Consider the following 18,803-nt stretch of genomic DNA (forward strand, 5'->3'; position numbering starts at 1 on the left):
TAACTCACTTGTTAGTTTTTCAGAACATTTCTAGTTAGGAGCAGAATCCTTACAAAACACAGAAGATTCCTTACAGAGACCATAAACATTAACTGACTACAGCCTTTGCTGAGGTATGGGATTGTCAACATTGGGTAATTTGCCCATTATTAATATCTAGACAGTTTTTGGGCAGTTACTATGTTCAAAGCCCTGTGCAAGATACTATTGTGAATATAAAAAATATCCTCTCTTTGAAGAAGATTATACCAAAAAATTTTAATAAAAATTAATACAAAAAGCTAAATGCATTTCAAATTTTTATAATAATTCAAAACAGAATGTTATATGTGCCATGCACTGCCAAATCATCATTACGAATGTGTGTTGGGAGTTCAGAGATAAGATGGCTATGCCTTTTAATTGAACTGTTAAGGTCTAATGATAAAAAAAAAGAAAGAGAATAGTTGAATTATAAGAATTGGAGATTATATGTATGAAATAACCATTCCAAATGGACCAGTGAGCATACCAAAGGAATAAAGAAAGTGATTTTGTGTTCAGGTACAGTGATTAGCTTGACAAAAATAGTAACAACTGGTATTTTTTTTTCTTTTTGCTCAACTAAAGTGTATATGAATTCAATATCTTTTAAAATTATTATTATTATTATTAATGCTATCCATGGAAGTAAAGAGGACTGATTTAAACATATTTTATCTAATTATCACCAAGGGAACTGAGGCTAAGGTATTTTAAAGGACCTTCACAGTAATACAGATGGTAATGCTTATTCTAGAAGATGGAACTTCTGATTTCTTATTATTTTTGTACCTAATACAGTGCAGTTCTAAATGAAGAATGAAGTATAATAATAAGAGAAGGAAAAAGAAGAGAAAGTGGCAGAGAAGGAAGGAGAAGAGGAGGAAAGGGAAGCCCAAGAGGAAGAAAGAAAAGTAGTCTTGGAGACACAAAAGAATGTCAAAGTCCATTAGCTACAGTGATGTTCAGGAGAACATAGGAAAAAGGAATCCAACATAATCTATTAGTTCTTTCCTTTCTCCTTTTTTTTTTTTCCCCCCCCTGGTTTCAAAGATTTGTACTGCTGGCATTAGCCCTTTTGACTAGATGTGAAGAGAGCTTATATTTGGTCTACTATCTTTCATTACCTAGGAAACGAACAAACACAAAGTAGCTCTCAATCATTGTTGCTCAGGGATCATACCTGTAATGTGACTAACAACATGGTAATTCAGCTCTTTTTGCCAGGACCCCAAACCAGCAGGTAAATCAGTTATTCCATGTCAGCCATTGAGACTCCTGCATTCATGAGCAAAATGGTCCTCTGCTCGTGGCAAATGAACAGATCTCTAGCAAAGTCTCTGAATGATTTCGATTCCTACCAGAAACACTGAATATCAAGCAAAATCAAAAGCAAGAGTCACACAACACAGGTTGTATATAATTCTTACTTCTGCCCTTTGTCAATGTTGATCAGCTTCCCATAGGGCATTAAGTCACATAATGAAGTGAAATCTCCTGTTGTCTGGAGGCTGTGGTGTATGCTGGGTTTGCTGGGTAGTCAGTCAGAGTATGAATCATGCTATCTGAGTTCTAATCCTGGCACCACCTCCTATGTAAGTGTTGGCCATGGGAAAAATTATTTTACACCTTTATTTTTCAATTTCCTCACTTGTTAAATGGGTGTAATTATAATGCTCATCTTCTAGGGGCACTTAAGGATAGGAAGGCTGTGACCCATGCACAGAAATACAAGAACAATGCTTTATATAGTGTCAGCCTAATTTATTATCTGCTGTTACTATTTGGTTGCAGCATTTGAAGACACCTACTACATTAAGAAGAGAATGGGATGGACTAAGGAAGTCTGGGATCTTCTAAGTCTCAATATCTTCATCCATCACCAAAATAGGAATGGTATTTCTTTCCCTATTCTGTGAGGGTAGATGATATCAAAGTTTTGTTAAGCACCAAGCCTCAGGGGTTTAACACAATACATGTTAATTTCTTGCTCTTTTAAGAATTCAGGTCTTTGGTAGGATGCCTTCTTTGCTGTGATTCATGGCTCAAGATCCTTGCATCTTTCAGTGTGCCTTCGTTTATGACTTCCACACCCTCTCAGTTCTGTCAATGAGTGGGAAGAAGGAAACACACAGACAGATTGGTTGGGGAAGTGTGTAGTACAGGTTGTGAGCAAAGAGAACTAAGAAGACAATCCAGCAACTTCACCATAGGACAATCTTCAGCCCAACTTCCATATTAGTTCCTACAGCTCTGGGGTTCTTAAGACTGTAATAGTAAGGGGAAGAGGAAGAAATACACTCTGGAAGGCTTTATGTTAGCTTTTTTTCTAGAACCTGGTCATGCAGGACTGGACTATTCCTACAGGAACAACTATTTTTAAATACCTCTAAGAATTCTTCTTTATTTTAAGGGAATGTTTAATTAAATTACTGAAGTTGGTAGGAACCTTGAACCAATCACCCTGCTTAGCCATCATAATGGGTGTCCAGGTATACCCTTTCATTTTGTGACAGCTCTCCCTGCCAGGCCGTCTCTTCACATGGTTACCATGATGGTGGCTCAAATCACTCTACACACCCTTTCAAGGCCAAGAACTGCTCTAAGTACTTTACAGTTATAAGCCCACTTAATGCTCAGGATAATACTTCAGGCTGGTACTACTGCGTTTATACTTTTCTTGCAGAAAAAAGAGCCCAGAGAGATGTATTAATGTGTCCAGAGTTACACAGAACTCACAGGTCAAGCTGGGAATTAAACCTAGGCAGCCCAGAGCTAGAGCCCATACCCTTAATCCCTCTACCATTCACCACCTCATGACAGTATCAGCTATTTATCCCAGTTATGATGCTAGGACATAGACAGAAAAAGGCTTTTATCTCTTTATTGCTCCCTTAAATTATTTCAAAACCCATGTTAAGAAAGGTAAATAAAGAGTCTTTTATGTGATGGGTCTGATGAGTCCCTCTACCATGCCCTTCTCCTCCTAGTCTTCTCTGCTGCAGGTCAAACAGACCAAATCTTTCAACAATGTTTCCAACAGGATCAGGATCATGCTTCTGTCATACTGTTGCCCCTTCATTGTCAATGCCACTTAAAAGTTTGCACTAAAAAAATGAAGAAGAGGGGAAAAAAAAAACAAAAACAAACAAACAAAAAAACCTCTCTAGAAGTTGTCTGACTGGACTGTAATGACTTGGGACTATTGTCTCCATAGATCTGTTCACTAAATCTCTGTTCAGCTTCAGACAATATTGCTTTGCAGCAACTATGTGATACCAAATTTGTATCTTGCAGTTCCTTTTATAATCTGAGAACTTTCTGGAGGCATTACCCTTCATCCTCTCCTCTTCCAGCCCTCTCTCACCCATTTTTTTTTTAATTTTTTATTTTTTATAAACATATATTTTTATCCCCAGGGGTACAGGTCTGTGAATCACCAGGTTTATACACTTCACAGCACTCACCATAGCACATACCCTCCCCAATGTCCATAACCCCACCGTCTCACCCATTTTTAAAGATTCCTTTTTTTAAATTTATTTGACAGAGATCACAAGTATGCAGAGAGAGGGGGAAGCAGGCTCCCCGCTGAGCAGAGAGCTCAATGCGGGGCTCGACCCCAGGACTCTGGGATCACGACCCAAGCCCAAGGCAGAGGCTTTAACACACTGAGCCACCCAGGCACCCCATCACCCATTTTTATTTTAAACATTTTTCTTTTTTTTTTTTTTTTTTTTTTTTTTTTTTTTTAAAGATTTTATTTATTTATTTGACAGAGAGAGATCACAAGTAGATGGAGAGGCAGGCAGAGAGAGAGAGAGAGGGAAGTAGGATCTCTGCCAAGCAGAGAACCCGATGCGGGACTCGATCCCAGGACTCTGAGATCATGACCTGAGCCAAAGGCAGCGGCTTAACCCACTGAGCCACCCAGGCGCCCTTAAACATTTTTCTGAAGAAACACATCAGATTTTATTTTAACTTGGTACATGAGGCCTTCTATGACAGGCTGTATTTTACACCCCATGCTTATAAAAATGCCTAAATGATTCTTTTACTGCAATGACCTTTCTAAGTTTCTATGTTATTAAAACTGGTTTAAATAACTTTCTTTTAATTATTGTACTCAAATATAATATAAAATCCAAGCTTATTTTCAATAGCTAATATTATAAGCATGTTTCAAACCTGTTCAATTTGGCCTTAAAGGAAAAAACAAAAAAAAAGACAATCTGCCAATTTTCCATTATTCTGAGCCTCAGATTGAATGGGTTTTTTAAATCAAGTGTCCTTAAATGTCATCATGGACTGGGACCAGAGCATGTGGTTTTGTGGCATGGTGGCTTACTCCTTAGTCAGCCAAAGAGGAGGGGATAAGGAGGGCCTTGAAATGAATTAACTTGTTGTAAATATTCCTCTAGCACACAAATCCTGGAAGATGAAACTGACAGAGATTTGTGAAACTTTGAATAATCACTTTCTACCCTTTATCAGGTTGATTTGATTGTATTACTATTTCAAAGTTGATTTCCAACCTGAGAAAAACTAAATTCTTCTATTTACTTAATAAACCAAAGCAAACCAAACGTACACCAGGAAGTCCAGCTAGTACCAGGAAGTGGTAGAATGAAGTTTGCTAGTAGCCTTTTCTCTGATAACCTTATACTCCACCCTCATTTTATTCTCCTGTTTGGCATCATCACACCCAGCACTATTCTATTTATATTTTAATGCTGTAACTCCCTCTAGAATTATCTCTTCTTGTAAGGCTGAGAGTGATACCTTCTGCAAAGTCATCATCAGGTACTCACATGCCTGATTGACCCTAGTTGTCAATGCCCCCTTAAAATGTACCAGACCTCTCAAAAAGAAATAGAAATACTCTGCTGGAAGTATCTAATTCAACCAGAATAACATGAGTTTATTGTTTACATAGGTCTGTTCAACGATCCTCTTGTTATTTCAGCAAAAAACTGCACATTTCATTTTTAGGAACTGCTTGACACTGAATTTGTTGCTTAGATTATAAATTGGGAACTTTCTGGAAGCATTACTTTTCCTCCTCTTCCCCTCCCTCCATGCTATTACTAGAAATATTAGGTTTTCAGATCAATAAAGAAGCTCTACTTGTTCTTGTATCTCCTCTATACGCTGAGCAGGGTAGGCACCAAACATAAGCTTTTGATCCCAGCATCTAGGGGAAACCTAACTTCACATACCAGAATGATTAGAAATTCTGCCAATCACGTTTTCCATTTCTGTCCAGTGGATCCCTAACCTTCTAACTTTTCGAAGTCAAACAGTATTGGATTTTAAAAATCCTGCCTTTCAATAGATCAGAACCATCCTTGACACAGGTAACGCCTGGGACGACATCTCCGACCACCTCTCGCACCAAGTACTGGAACGCCACTCCTGGCATCTCAGGTGACTGGCAGACAGTTCCCGTCATTGCACTTTCTCAGCCACCAGAACAAAGGGTGCGTGCAGCAAGCCGCAGTGTTGCACATCACTTCTAGAGTTTCTGTAACACAAGCTCCCATTTTCATTTGCAGTAATGAGGAAAGCTCACAACAATAGTTCTCGCCACTTCCCTCCTTATTGTTCTTGTTTGGAAATGGGCTATAAAACTTTACCACCTCATCATTATAGATCGCTTTAAAAAAATAAAATAAAATAAAATAAAATCTAATTTACATTTTGTTCCGACTGATTTTCTTGACTGACAGTTGTCCACAGCTCAGTGGCTGCTCTGTTCAGTGTACTTTAATTTTGAGCTTTCAAGTATTTCGGAAGCCCATTCAGAAGTAAATTCTCAGAGAAAATTGAGCTCTGTCATGGATGGATTAGTACTATAATAGTTGGTCACATATCTTGCATGAAACCTTTCAGAAGCAAGGCAAATGAGAAGGAAATGAAATTCATTTCATACTTCTTCAAGCACGCTAAGAGACTTTCTCTCCAAGTAATCTGTGAAGTAGCACTGGTTTATTGGAGGTTCGCATAACTACCATTACATTATACCTTGTCACAATCTCATGTATTGGGTGACTGCTTTTTCTGAACGGATGGTACCTGCAAAGTGCTCTCTGAAGGCACTGAACAGTGAGTGTCGTTTCTTTGATCAAAATGTATAGGTCTAAGGAATAGCATAAATAAAAGTACTTGAGCTAAATTGGAACATTATAGGTCAGAGGTGAATGAAATCTGAAAAGCGGATATATGGAGGAGTCATCACATTTGCTTTTTGATATATTGATAAGCCGGGAGACCGAGAAGGGAGGGTGATTGGAGGAAGGGGAGACAGAGGGAGAGAACTGTTGTTAGATATACCTCATGGGAAAAGCAAAGGCTTTATTGCTTTTAGTAATACTGCAATATGGTGTTTGGCTACTTTGTCAATTGCAATAATGCCAGCATTTCATTGGAAATTGCATGTGTGTGTATATGTGTGTGTATGAGTCTGTTGCATATCATTTTAGCATGTGATAAATGCTTTGTGTTATCTAACAATGACATCTTATGTAAAATATTAATAGGAAGAGAGAATGGAAACCTGCATGAGAATTTTATTTTGATTGATCACTTTTTGTTTTTCAGCAATACTATCTCTTTAAGGACAACGAAACTACAGAAAAAGTGAAAAAAGGTCTATTACTAGTTATTCTTTTATAAACAATGACAAAACAAAAAAATACTGTGATTGATTTTCTTTTTCCCTCTGCCAAAATTGATTAGCTCTGTAGGTTCCTTGCAACTTGCTGCCTCACTGTGGGAGAATGTAACCTAGCTGAAAAGTTTGACTTGGCAGCTCCCGAGGGACACATCTCCATGTTAGAAAGCAAGGACCAGTGATGAGATTTTTTCCAATCCTCTCCCAGCCAGGCCCTACAGATGAACTGCAGTGAAACAGAGAGTGTTCGAAGTTGAACTGAGCTGGGATATAGGCAGGATTGGTTTGGCCACAAATCTAAGCATCTGGATATATCTTCCCAGCAGATGGGGAGGCAACATCTGTGTTGGGTGGTGTGGGAGGGAGGGAGTGAGTGATACCTCCACCTGAAAGGTGATATTTAATCCTTCAATGGCAATCACCAGGTTCACACTTCACCATTAGAGATTCTATCATTTGGGCTCTTCACGGCTGTCAGAGTAATGGCAAAGTGTGAGGGACAGGAATATGCAGCTATCAAACAGAGAAGGGTTTTGAAGGGAAAGCGGAAGAATACGAAAAAACAAATCTTATCACTTAACATTTTTATGTAGACCTGCCTCGTGGAAACAGGTTTTTTAAGTAAAATAAAATATCTACCCGCTTTCATTCCAGTAGCTTTTGCCCAATTGGAAATTCTTTGGAGAGGTAACAGTGTTTTCCAAAGCTCAGGGAAACAAGAGACCCCTGGGGGTGTGCACGGCTGGATCTCTCACCCAGCGAACTTGTTGCTACAGTCTATTCTTCTTGTCTGACTTGCCATTTCTTTCAGATACAGAGTTCTTCTCTTTCCCATTGCTTATCATCATCTTTTCCTTTCATCTGAGCTGTCTAACCAGGCCTCTGCTTCTCTTGCCACTGTTCCAGATGAAAAGAACATTTATGGATATACCAGGTAATATTGATGACACAAACAAACAAATCCTAGATTTAGCTAGGGAAGAAGTTCCTAGAAACAGGCCATTTTGAGGTGTTTGTTTGATGTACATTTAGGTGCTGGTCCCACATACTCTGATTTGGTAGTGTTAGAGTTTTAGACTATGCTAAGCCCTTGGTGATTCTGGCCCCCCAAATCCATAGACTTCCTCTTGAGTGACAGCTAATCTGATTAATGGCAGGAAGCAGGGACGAGAATTCTAATTTATAAACTCCATAATCCTTAGTTTATCCATAGGAAAAAATGGGGTAAACTATCCCTGCCATGCCATTTCCCAGGGTTTTGTGATTAAAGTAAATGAAAAGCTGTGAAATAAATAGTCACTATGTATGTATTAAATGACTATTAAACCAACTAATATCAATGGAAGCTATTATTAGTGATAGACCAGTTATTACGAATATGGAAAAAAAATTGTTCGTGTCAACTATTCACTACAGTGTCAAGATACTTCAGGTGCAATAAGTGTTTTATGTGTCTATGTGTTCTCAAAATCATCAAAATAAAGAAGGATGTTGGCTCAGCTGCATTTTCTGCTTATTCTCCCATGTGACTAAAGTACTTCGACAGTTGGCATATTTGATTCATCAGAAATCATTAAACATAGCAGGATAAGAATGGAAGCTAATCCTGTCCTAGTTGAGCAATGTTTTAAAGAAAACAAAAAGATAAACAAAGATAAAGAAACAAAAAAGTCACAAGAAGAAAAGACATTTTTCTGAGCTTAATTTACTTGCTCTTCATGCTTAGAAACTGTGGTGAAAACACAACGCGTCAGCTTCCCATCTCCCTTGACTTTAGCGGGCTCGTAGTTTTCGGTTGTGACATATCAGTTGGCCAAGATGGCTACCGGTTAAGTCCGCAGTGCAATAGTAGGCATTTATCCACCTCTTGCCAGGCAGGAAGCTGCTGTCACACACCTCTTTACCATCATGACGTTATCCCTTGCAATGCAAAGTCCCTCTGGCTGAAACACTGCAAAAGTCTATTCACTGAACAAGCTTCCACGAAGAAATATTTTATTCATTTTTGGGAATATAAGCATAGGATAGTTTTTAAAAAACACATTAGAATGTACTAGTATCCACCAAAAAAGTTATCTTTTGCAAATACTTGTGAATTTGTGCAAGTGTTCTTTCCAGCTAGGAAATGTCACTGCAGCTGAATTTTAAATCAAGTGTTCATATTTCTTTGGGGAGTTTCAGATCAGCAAAAGAAATGGAATATTTACAATTTGGTGCATAATTCATTTTCTGTGTGTAACTTCATTTTTTTCTTTTTTTAGGCTGAATTGTGCTGAATTTTAGACGAAAATGGAGATCATGAATTATTAAGAATCATTCCAGAGGCTGGAATAAGTAGATTATTATTAGCATCATTATCATTGGGGCTAATAAAAGAACTTAGCAGGAAAGAAAAAAAAATAGGATCTAAGATTGCTGACAAAGGTGGCGTAATGTCTTAGTGCTTGCATATTTATCAGAATCCATGTGGGACAGGATTTTCTTGAATCACCACTCTGATCTATGTCTTTTCCAGCTGCAAAACCCAGGGCACATTTCCGGGCTGTCAGCCTGCTCTTCTTCTCCCAGAACGGCCTATCTCCTTCAGAGAGCTGGCAGGGTGATAACATCTTTTAGCAGGTAGGTGTGAAATCAGGCAGGTTTTCATAACAACTCCCATTCAGTCGGGACTGGAATCCAGCAGCATGGCACTGGACTCCCATAATCCCTCAGGTTCTTCAGTTAGGTATGCTGACATGTGAGGCAAACAGGATTAAATGTCTCAGTAGTTGGTTTTACTTTAGTATCCTTATGCTTTTTCCTTCTGATTCAGGTCCCCCACTCTAAAACCTCTCCAACACCCACATATATCCCCACCTGAAATCCAGTCATCAGTCATCCATTTCTCTTGGTGAAAGTGTCGTCCTCTATAAAAAGGTAATCTCCTTCCCAGGGAGCACTCACTAGGCTATTCTTTCCAATCACCAGTGACCTAGTTGCTGACAGTCATTGAGTTGCTAGAACTCATGTAGTCTGGTGTTAGCTGCTCTATCTGCTCCTCCTGTGTTAAGGAAGGTCCTTTGGTGAGTGGCAATGAGGTGAAGCAGGCCTCATTCCCTTGTGTGACAACTAACCCCCCCCCATTTTCCTTTTAGAGTCCACATAAAGTTATATGGGTATAGCAGTCTTTAATGAAAAACAAAGACACTGCAACAAAAGGAAATTTAAAAAAAAAAAGAATGTTCAAGATTTGGAAATGGACAAAAGAACTTCTTACCGTACTCCCTTTCAATGGGATGATGGACATTGTCTAGCAGATACTTCAGATGTTCAGAAGAGCTTGTAAGAGTGTACACCTTGTACTGTCTTTCCATTGTAGAGGCTACTATATAGTTCTATAGGGAAAGAATATGCAATATATACAAACTATTATTTTAAAAACTAGCATAAGCTCTATTTATTTTAAAAATTTTGTTTTCTTGGACCCATGAGGAGTAACAGGAACGTTAGAGGTTCATATGTATTTTGATTCTTCTCTTAGCTATACAAAGTGTAGGAAAAAAATTGTGAGAGGACAGTAAAATCAAATATGGAATCAAGTCACCATTTTCTCTTTAATTTCTGGGTGTGGAAATTAGGCGATTTTATTCTTCCACTTGCATAACAGAAGACCCAGGCAAAAATGCTTTACCAACAAAGGCATGAAGGACAAGTTGAGAATAAATATGTTTGTGATTGAACTTGGAGAGTGGAGAGAAACTGGAGATAGAGCATTGTATTTTGTGGCTATGAATGCTCTAGGTAATAGTCTAACCCAGTGTTACTCAGAGTGTGGTCCTTGGAGCACAGCATCAGAAGCATCTGGGAACTTGTGTGAAGCACAGAATCTCTGGGGGAGGGCTTCAACAAGCTCTCCAGTTTGTTTTTTTTTTTTTTTTTCTGATGCATGTTCATGTTCGAGAACCACTGAATGCTAACACTAGTTTTTCTAATAGTATAAAGAGAAGATTTTAGGATTAATAAAGAACTTTTGCAGAGTCTACTAGGGAGGCAGACAAAGGCAGAGGCCTAGAATAGGTAGGTCTCCAGACTTCCCACCCATCCCCCTAACTACAACTTAACCTAGTAAGCTTAAGGTTGTTTTCTAGGTTCCATGCTCGATCTATATACAGGATTTGCTTTGAAAGTGAGTTCCCATGCTAAATAAATAAATAAACAAACAAAAGTTTCCATCCTTCTCATTTTGAAGATGGATATAATGATTATAGGATCTGTTTTGTTTTTTTTTTTAAACTGACTTCGAATCAATAATGTGGCTTACATATGAAGAGAAGAGGGGCGCTCTGGTGAACAGCGGGAGGAGCTGGCCAAGAGGAGACCTTCTTGCAAGGTCTTGTTGTACCCTCACAGTCCTTCTCTTTCTGGGTGATTTTTTGTTTGTCTTGTTTTCCACTACTAGAAACATTGTGAAAATGTATTAAGAATAGGAAGCAGTGCTTATGAAAATATACCAAAAAGATAAAATAGCAAGAAAGAGAAAAGGGCATAAAATAAATAAGATTAAGTGGCAACATAAAAATAAAAAGTAAATAAGATACATTAAGAGACAAGGTAAGTCAATAAAAGTAAAAAGGAAAATAATTAAATGAGATTATCATAGCATAATAAAAAAAAGGAGTAGAATTGTTAACTTGCATTAATTTAGCAAAATTACACATTTAAAATGGAAAAATTGATGTAAGTTTTCTTTTAAAGCAGCCATGTAAAAACCAAGGGTTAAAACTATAGAAGGAGAAGCATTATACCTTATAGTTAAGAACATGGTTTGGTATTAGACAAGTGAATATTCAAATTCTGTCTTTATGACTTACACTCTGATAGTAGAAAAGTTCTTTTCAATGTCTGTAAGATCAGTTACATAATTGATAATAATAATAAAATTAACAGTGATTGGTAACAATAATTGTGGTACACGTTCTGGAGGAGCATGCCTTGATTTGAATGAGATAATATGGCAAAACACTTAATACAGTGCCAGATTCTTACTAATTATTTATTTTTTATAAAAAGAGGTCTTTTCTTCTTTGTCACCCTTTGTTACCCTTCCCTTCCCCTCCTAAACAACTCAGTCCTAAGTCTATTAAGTGGGACTGAACAGGGTAAGCCATAACATAGGGGCTGAGAAGAGCCACTAATGTGTCCGAGGAAATGTAAGAACTCAAATAGAGCGAGCAGTGCTTCCGTAAAGGAGGGAAGTCCAGTATGAGGATTGAGAGCTCCATGCAAGAGAGAAGGTTGTGCACATGGGATGGTGGCCAGGTGAGTATACCAGAGCTTGAGCAGAGTGGGAAGGACACCCACACATAAAAATATCCCAGAATGGCTGTCAGAGCCTAAGTATGATGAGAGAATCCCTGCTGTTGGGGTCCAAGAAGGTCTCAATGTGAGGCAGCCTGGCAAAAGGGGTTAAAGTCCAAGCGGGAAGGGCAGTGGAGGAAGCTCCCTATAAGGGTGCCAAAGCCTCAGTGGAAAGAGGTATGCACCTACACAAGGGTGGGGAGCATGGCATTGATAAGAAGACATATTAACAATAGTGCAAACCAGGTCTCTCACAGTGACAGAAGTACATTTATTTGTATGGAAAAGAGTAATATACTGACTCGTAAAAAAGGTTTACAAAGCTCTTCCAAGTACGTAATGTATATACTAAAGAATATACTGGTAAAAGTACATAAAGTATATATATACTAAACCTTTTCTAGAAGAATGGCCCCAAATATCAATAGTGGTTACCTCAGGGTGGTGTGATTAGTGATCTTACTATGATATTTCTTCCTCTTCATTGTTATTTCTTTTTTTCCTACAATATTTATGTTGAGTATCTGTAATATTCATATTTATTCAATCATTTATTGGATACTTACTATGCTTCAGAAAGGCTCTACTGATACACACATGAATATTCTTTGTCTTTGAAGTGTGCAGTGGCCAGACACTGCTAATGGTAAAAGAAGGGACACCTGAATAATTACTTTCAACCGGATGTACTTAGATCGATTTAACCTTCTTGCCAGCAGATTCCCATAGCTAAGACAAGACCAAGTGTAAAACACTTGTCATTGACAAGTACAGGCATCTGTGTATAAGTGGTCAGATGACCCCTGAGATGGATATTTAAACCAATCTTAGGGTTCATGCTATGCAAAAGAAAGATCATGGAAATGCAAACCTTAAAAAAATGTCTATTCCGGTAGATCTCAGGAAGATAAATGTAATAATAACCCATTAGTAGCTATTTTTTTTTTTTACATCTTCAGACTTCAGGAACTTTTTTGTAAATATGTGATAACTTTGAAAGTTGAATACACTTTTCCACAGATAGATAGGTTGCCATGCATGGGCTATAACAGGTAGAATCACCTTTGGTTATGTCTATAGGACATAAAGGAAAGTGGAGGCTTGGGAGTTATTAGGGTCTAATTTGATCTATGTAGATAACCAATCCAAATAATAAGTCCTTTGGGTGAGTTATGTGTACTGAATTATCTGGTTTGACCATCTACATGTAAACATAGATCAAATTAATAGGATAATTGTCAAACTTGTTCTTCACCTTGTGGTGTGTGGACTTGCTCTCAGGATCTAATTGGCACTCTGGGAGAGTTTAGCTCAAAACTGAGTAAACAGTAACAATAACTAATGGAGACTCTGCTGAGTCTAGTAGAAAATGCAACTTCTGAATATCGGTATATTCAGAATTGTTAAGGCGAGTCTGTGTTCAATTCAACTGAAAAGTTGCCTAATTCTACTTGTGTTTCCCAAAATCAAACGTGAAAATGTCAACTTTAATTCTGATTTATAGAGGGAAGGACTAATAAAAAATGATTTTTAAATGCACTAGTAAAAAAGAAATGGACACTACAGAGAGGTCAGTTAAAACACAACTATAAATAGCATTAGTTAAAAATTTATTTTTTATTAGCTAATTGCCCTTCAGAAGCTTGACTGAGAAAAATGGGTTTATGAAAAGCATAATAGATGAATACAATAATTATGTCCTCAAAAATGACATTTATCAGCATTCAGATCTCATTATGTATTCTCAGCAAAACACAAAAATGAGGGAGGCTGTGTAAGTGATAAGGCAAAGGCAAGATTTTCCATTATAGAAAATTTAGAATATTCAGAGTGAGTGTTTCCAAGGCAACTGTCTATGTATTACCCTGCAAATAAGCATGAGGAAAAGTTTGTAAGTATCATTATTTGAGAGATCTTATTTGATAGATATGATAATACAAATATCTACATATGTTCACCTCCATTTCCATACAGTAATCTGAGTTCACATAAAATAGCTTCTCTGGGTGGAGTTTTCATGAGAGGTGGAAGGTGCGGGGAGAGAAACAGCCACCTCACGCTCAGTAAATCAGTCTACCAATCAACCAGTCAAGTAGAACACATTTCCTAGACACATGCTATTGACTGTTAGACCATGCTACTAGCTGTGGAAAGTACAAAGAATAAAAAGAAATATTCCTTGGATTCAAGGAACAAAATGACTGAGTAGGGAATTGGGCATATACAATAGGAACATCAGCTAAGACCAGGGGGAAATATTTGCCACACACCGTAGGAGTGAGCCAGTGGTGCCCAAAGCATGTTTCTTGGATTGGTAGCCTCAGGATCCTCTAGAACTTGTTAAAGTGCAAATTCCCAGGACCTAAATCTTAAACTCTGGGGTGGATCATGGTACTGTGTATCTAACAGGTTCTTTGAGTGTAGACTATAAATCATGGAAGGATTTAAATAAGAAGGAGATCACTGTGTGGGTAGAATTATGGAAGAGGAGGATAAATTTGACCTGAAATTTGAAAGATGGATATAATGATTGGGGAGCCTGGAAAGGAAGAGAAAGCATTTTAGGCAGAGAGGTAGATGTGAGAAACAATGGCATTTCGTTCATATCCCTGTTAGAGAAGTCATCTGTTATATTTTATGCATATTTTCACATGCTTTTGTTCTCCAATAGACTGTAAAATTTCTAAGGGTAGAGACCTAATTTTAATTATCCTCTCATTTCAGTGCTTCACACACAGGGAGTGCTCAGAAAACACAGGAGAAGGAGAAACTGGATCAGAAAGAGGAGAGATGAGGAAGGGAAAAAAAAGAATATATATAAACACACACACATATATATATATATATATATACATATATATGTATATATATATATATATATATGCATATATATATACAGACTTTGAGATAAGGTGAGAAGCACATTGAATTTAGAGCCAAAAGACAATATATTTAAATATGTTAGAATCTTACAGTATTACCTATAGTATTCCTTTATTCTCAGTTTTGATTTCCTTATGTATGCAATGATAATGACAAATTCCATCTCAAAGATGTTGGTGTAAAATAAGTTATGTTATGTAATTTGATAGTATCTGGCATTGTGTATTGTCTGTGGTATTGCTCAATCAATATTTATTAATACTGAAATAGTGATTTTTTTTTTCATGGTCAAGGCCATGGTGTCTCCTGAATTCTCTCTTCCTTTGCCCCTTCCTTTAGTTTTTGTTATCATTCCACTGCCTTTTATAGTCTTTCTCCTGCTTGTCATTTATATGCACATCTCTGGATTCCGATTTAATCAAATTTATTCCTCTTTTTCTTACTTAAATTGTTAACACTTATAGGGCCCTTAATAAGTGCCAATGGAAAGGCTAAATGTTTTTGCATGATCTTATTTAAAAATCTCAACAGTGCAAGGATCTTAATCATTCCTATTTTGTAGACAGAATCCAAGCTTTTAGAAAGATTCAAGTAAGATTTCCAGGAACATTTGGTCATTAAGTGCTAGATGAAGTTTGAGCCCAGGCAATCGGAGGCTCACAACAGTGTCATGACCGCTACGTTAGGCTGCTTCTTCAATCCCAAATCTTCCCACTATGCTCCACTCTCTAGTAAGAAAAGAATAAAAGTTCATCAAGCATGATATCAAACTATTTAAACCATCTTCAACTGTATCCCTTTTCCTTTTAGGAATGACTTTGGGTTATGCTACCTTTTACTTGTGGTATTTACATAGGAACCTGTTGACTCTTTCAACGGAGCGCTTAAAGTGTTTCTAGGTGTCCTCATGTTATCCTTATGCAGCATACAGGGAAATGTTACATGAATGTGGAGGAGAGCCCAGGTAGTAGTTTCTGGGTCATCTTTCCTTAGCAAAAGATATGTTTGTTTGTTTAATCAAGAGAGCTACCAAAATAGAATCATACTTATATACCCTACTTAAAAAGGCGAAGGAATTGGTAATATATTTTATGTAAGATATCCATTCACAATGAATGCGTTTTAAAAATGAAACATTTTGTGCTCAAATGGGAAGTTTTGGTGTTCTGGAAAATTCAGTTATTTGTAACTCTTCCTTCCCAAACAAAGCCCAATAAATAACAAGTTGTGCACATCCCTTTATTGTGGGGCTATTGCCTCAATTATCTGTACAATCACTTCATTTTGCAACTTCACTCTGCCTGTGTAGGGCATTGCCCTGGTTGGTAATTGTGTGGCCTATTGTTTGCAGCACATGGATAATTATTATGCTGTGAACATCAATTTGTCCTATTGTGCCGAATGGCTCTACTTCCCGAGGGACGTGATGGTAGCTGTGATTCTCCTCAGCAGGGGGTGGGATGTTGCTCAGGGCTAGAGTTCTGCCCAGTAATTCCCTCTTTACAAGTAAGACTATACATAGTACATCCTAGAAGTCCTTCATTATAGCATTTGTTTTCTGCTTGTTAACATCATTTCACGCTGGATGGGCACTAGTGTAATTTTCCATTTTGTTTCATCAAATTAAGGGAAGAAAGGAGACTGTCTTGCAAGTCTTTTATTTTATAGACAGTTGGTCATTTCATTAACACTTTTCATATTCTTGTTTGTCATGATGACTGACGATAGTAAAAAGATTTTCTCCCCATTAACTTATGAGAGAACAGCACTTTTTTTTATTTATTTATTTTTGGGCTGAGAAGTATTGATCGACCAAAGAGGACATTTATTAAAATGTAACCAGCATCTTGGCACTTGCAAGTGGCGCACACTTTAACCGATTAAATAGTCATGAAGAAAGAAATCAATACATCTTGGATTCCTCTACTCTGGTCTCTGCCAGCAAAGTAGCCTCACAAATTAAGAAAGAAATAAACAAATGTGTTTACGCTGAATGTTTAAAGCACTTTGTACTTTAATCAGGAAGTAAAAGGACATTACTAATATTAGTTGGGTAGGTGGTTTGGATGTGGTTACTTCTGTAAAAACCCGATGATAAATAAGAAATTTACTATTGAAGTTCTCAACCACAACAGGAGTAAAGCATGTCCATAGGAATAAGGCGACTATGGATGGTTGTCCTATGAAATGCAAGGGGAAGGTCATTGGAAGTTCACAGGGGTAATTTCTTATCAAGTTTATGATTGTTTCTGGTAATTCCAGTTTCCATGCCAAAGTGCTCCACATCTTTCAGCCCCAGGATTGGGTAGGCTGGTGACCTGGAAATTATTCAGTTTACTGAGATGCAAAGGCAACTCTGGTGATGTTAGCAGCTTCAGTAGATAGTCATAGCTTATTTCCCACAAATTTCTAATTCTTAGCACAAAAATTCTTTAAGTATCATCCACAGGTTGGATATTTTCAGAGACTCAGAGATCATCGATTAACAAAACATTCATTTTAATTGTTGATATTGTAGATTTTTTTAAAACTTTGTGATTCTTTTGAGTCATCTATTTTTAATCCCAAAAACCCTCTAACTCTTTATACATATTCTTGCCAAATTTCATCTTCTCAGTTTTCACTTATCATTTTAGGCTATTGTGATAGTCAATATCCCTGCCAGACTTGCGTCACTTGAGCATTTTAAGAGTACTACCAACCATCAACAGAATATAGAATACCAAGAACAGTGCTTCACAAAACTCCAGTGCAGAGTTTATTCACAATTAACTTTTGCTCAAAGCTTTCTTGACATTATCATATGCTTTCACCATCCTGGATATGGAACTCCAAGGTAAGACCATGATTTCTAGCAGCTTCTTCTTCCTCCTCTTTTCTTCTATTTCTTCCTTTTTTCTTCTTTCTTCCTTTTCCTCCTTCTTCTCCTTCTCCTCCTTCTCCTTCTTCTTCTTTTAAATAAAAACCTCTACTTTATAATCCAAACTTATATATACAAACATCTAGAGCATTTGATCCATCATTAGATCCTAAACTTATTTGTATATTTTTAATCTGAAGTGGAGATTAAGATATTTTGTTGGAAGGGGCAATATTAGAAGTATATAATACTTAATATCATATTCTCTGGAACACAGGTGCCATTAAAGACTACTATACATGAATAGTCTATAGTCTCCATGTGACTATACTGACTGCATCTATTCCTCAGGGAGGGAGCAGTCTGTATCAGGTAGGAATATATTGTTATAGTAGCATAGATAAAATGGACATGATAGATTTTTGTTTGATCATATTTACTTAGCCTTTTTAAAAACAGGCACATTAATCGTAATTTTAGTGTTTTATCATAAGATAGCTTATGAAGGTTAGGTTTCTTGATTTTGGTCTACAGGGGGATTTAAGTCCAGTGTTTGTAATTATTATTTTCCCCCACCAATTATGTCTATGGAAGGAATTTCAGGGCCAGCAGTATCCATATAGTGCCCCCTTCATATAACCATGTTCTGCATGCTTTCTTTGCTTTCCACAGTGCCTTTCCTGACAGTGCTGACACATGTGATAATCTCTGTTCTCTCTGACTTCCAGAACATAAAAAACCTCCAATGCACATTACACACTTAATTATATTCCTATTAGATTGTCTTCTGGCTTTATGTTTTCAAATCTAGGTTCTCCAGCTAGATCATAAGTTCTTTTAAGGCCAAAGTTAATAAATGTTGATTATATTTTATCCCTTAATATCCTTGGCACATTTCTGGGCATAAAGTCTATCTTCTATATGTTTTTTGCATCTGAATTCAGGTTAATCAGATTATCAAGTTTAAGTGTTGATTCTTCATTCAAATTCTTATCCAAGCAAGGCTTTTGGTTTTGATAATTTATGCAT

At 37.2% G+C, this 18,803-nt stretch overlaps 1 long non-coding RNA gene across 2 annotated transcripts in view; it reads right to left on the bottom strand.

Annotated features, from left to right (window-relative positions):
* Positions 1-1,062: 1,062 nt before the first annotated feature.
* Positions 1,063-18,803, bottom strand: part of LOC125082536 (uncharacterized) — a 116,140-nt gene continuing 98,399 nt past the window's right edge. For both annotated transcript variants that reach the window (XR_007122007.1, XR_007122006.1), the window contains 2 exons: positions 12,598-12,668; positions 1,063-2,124 (listed from right to left, as the gene is read on the bottom strand). This is a non-coding gene — a long non-coding RNA (uncharacterized LOC125082536). The remainder of the gene's footprint in view (positions 2,125-12,597; positions 12,669-18,803) is intronic.

Source organism: Lutra lutra, chromosome 12 (assembly GCF_902655055.1).
Source record: "Lutra lutra chromosome 12, mLutLut1.2, whole genome shotgun sequence".
NCBI lineage: Eukaryota > Metazoa > Chordata > Mammalia > Carnivora > Mustelidae > Lutra > Lutra lutra.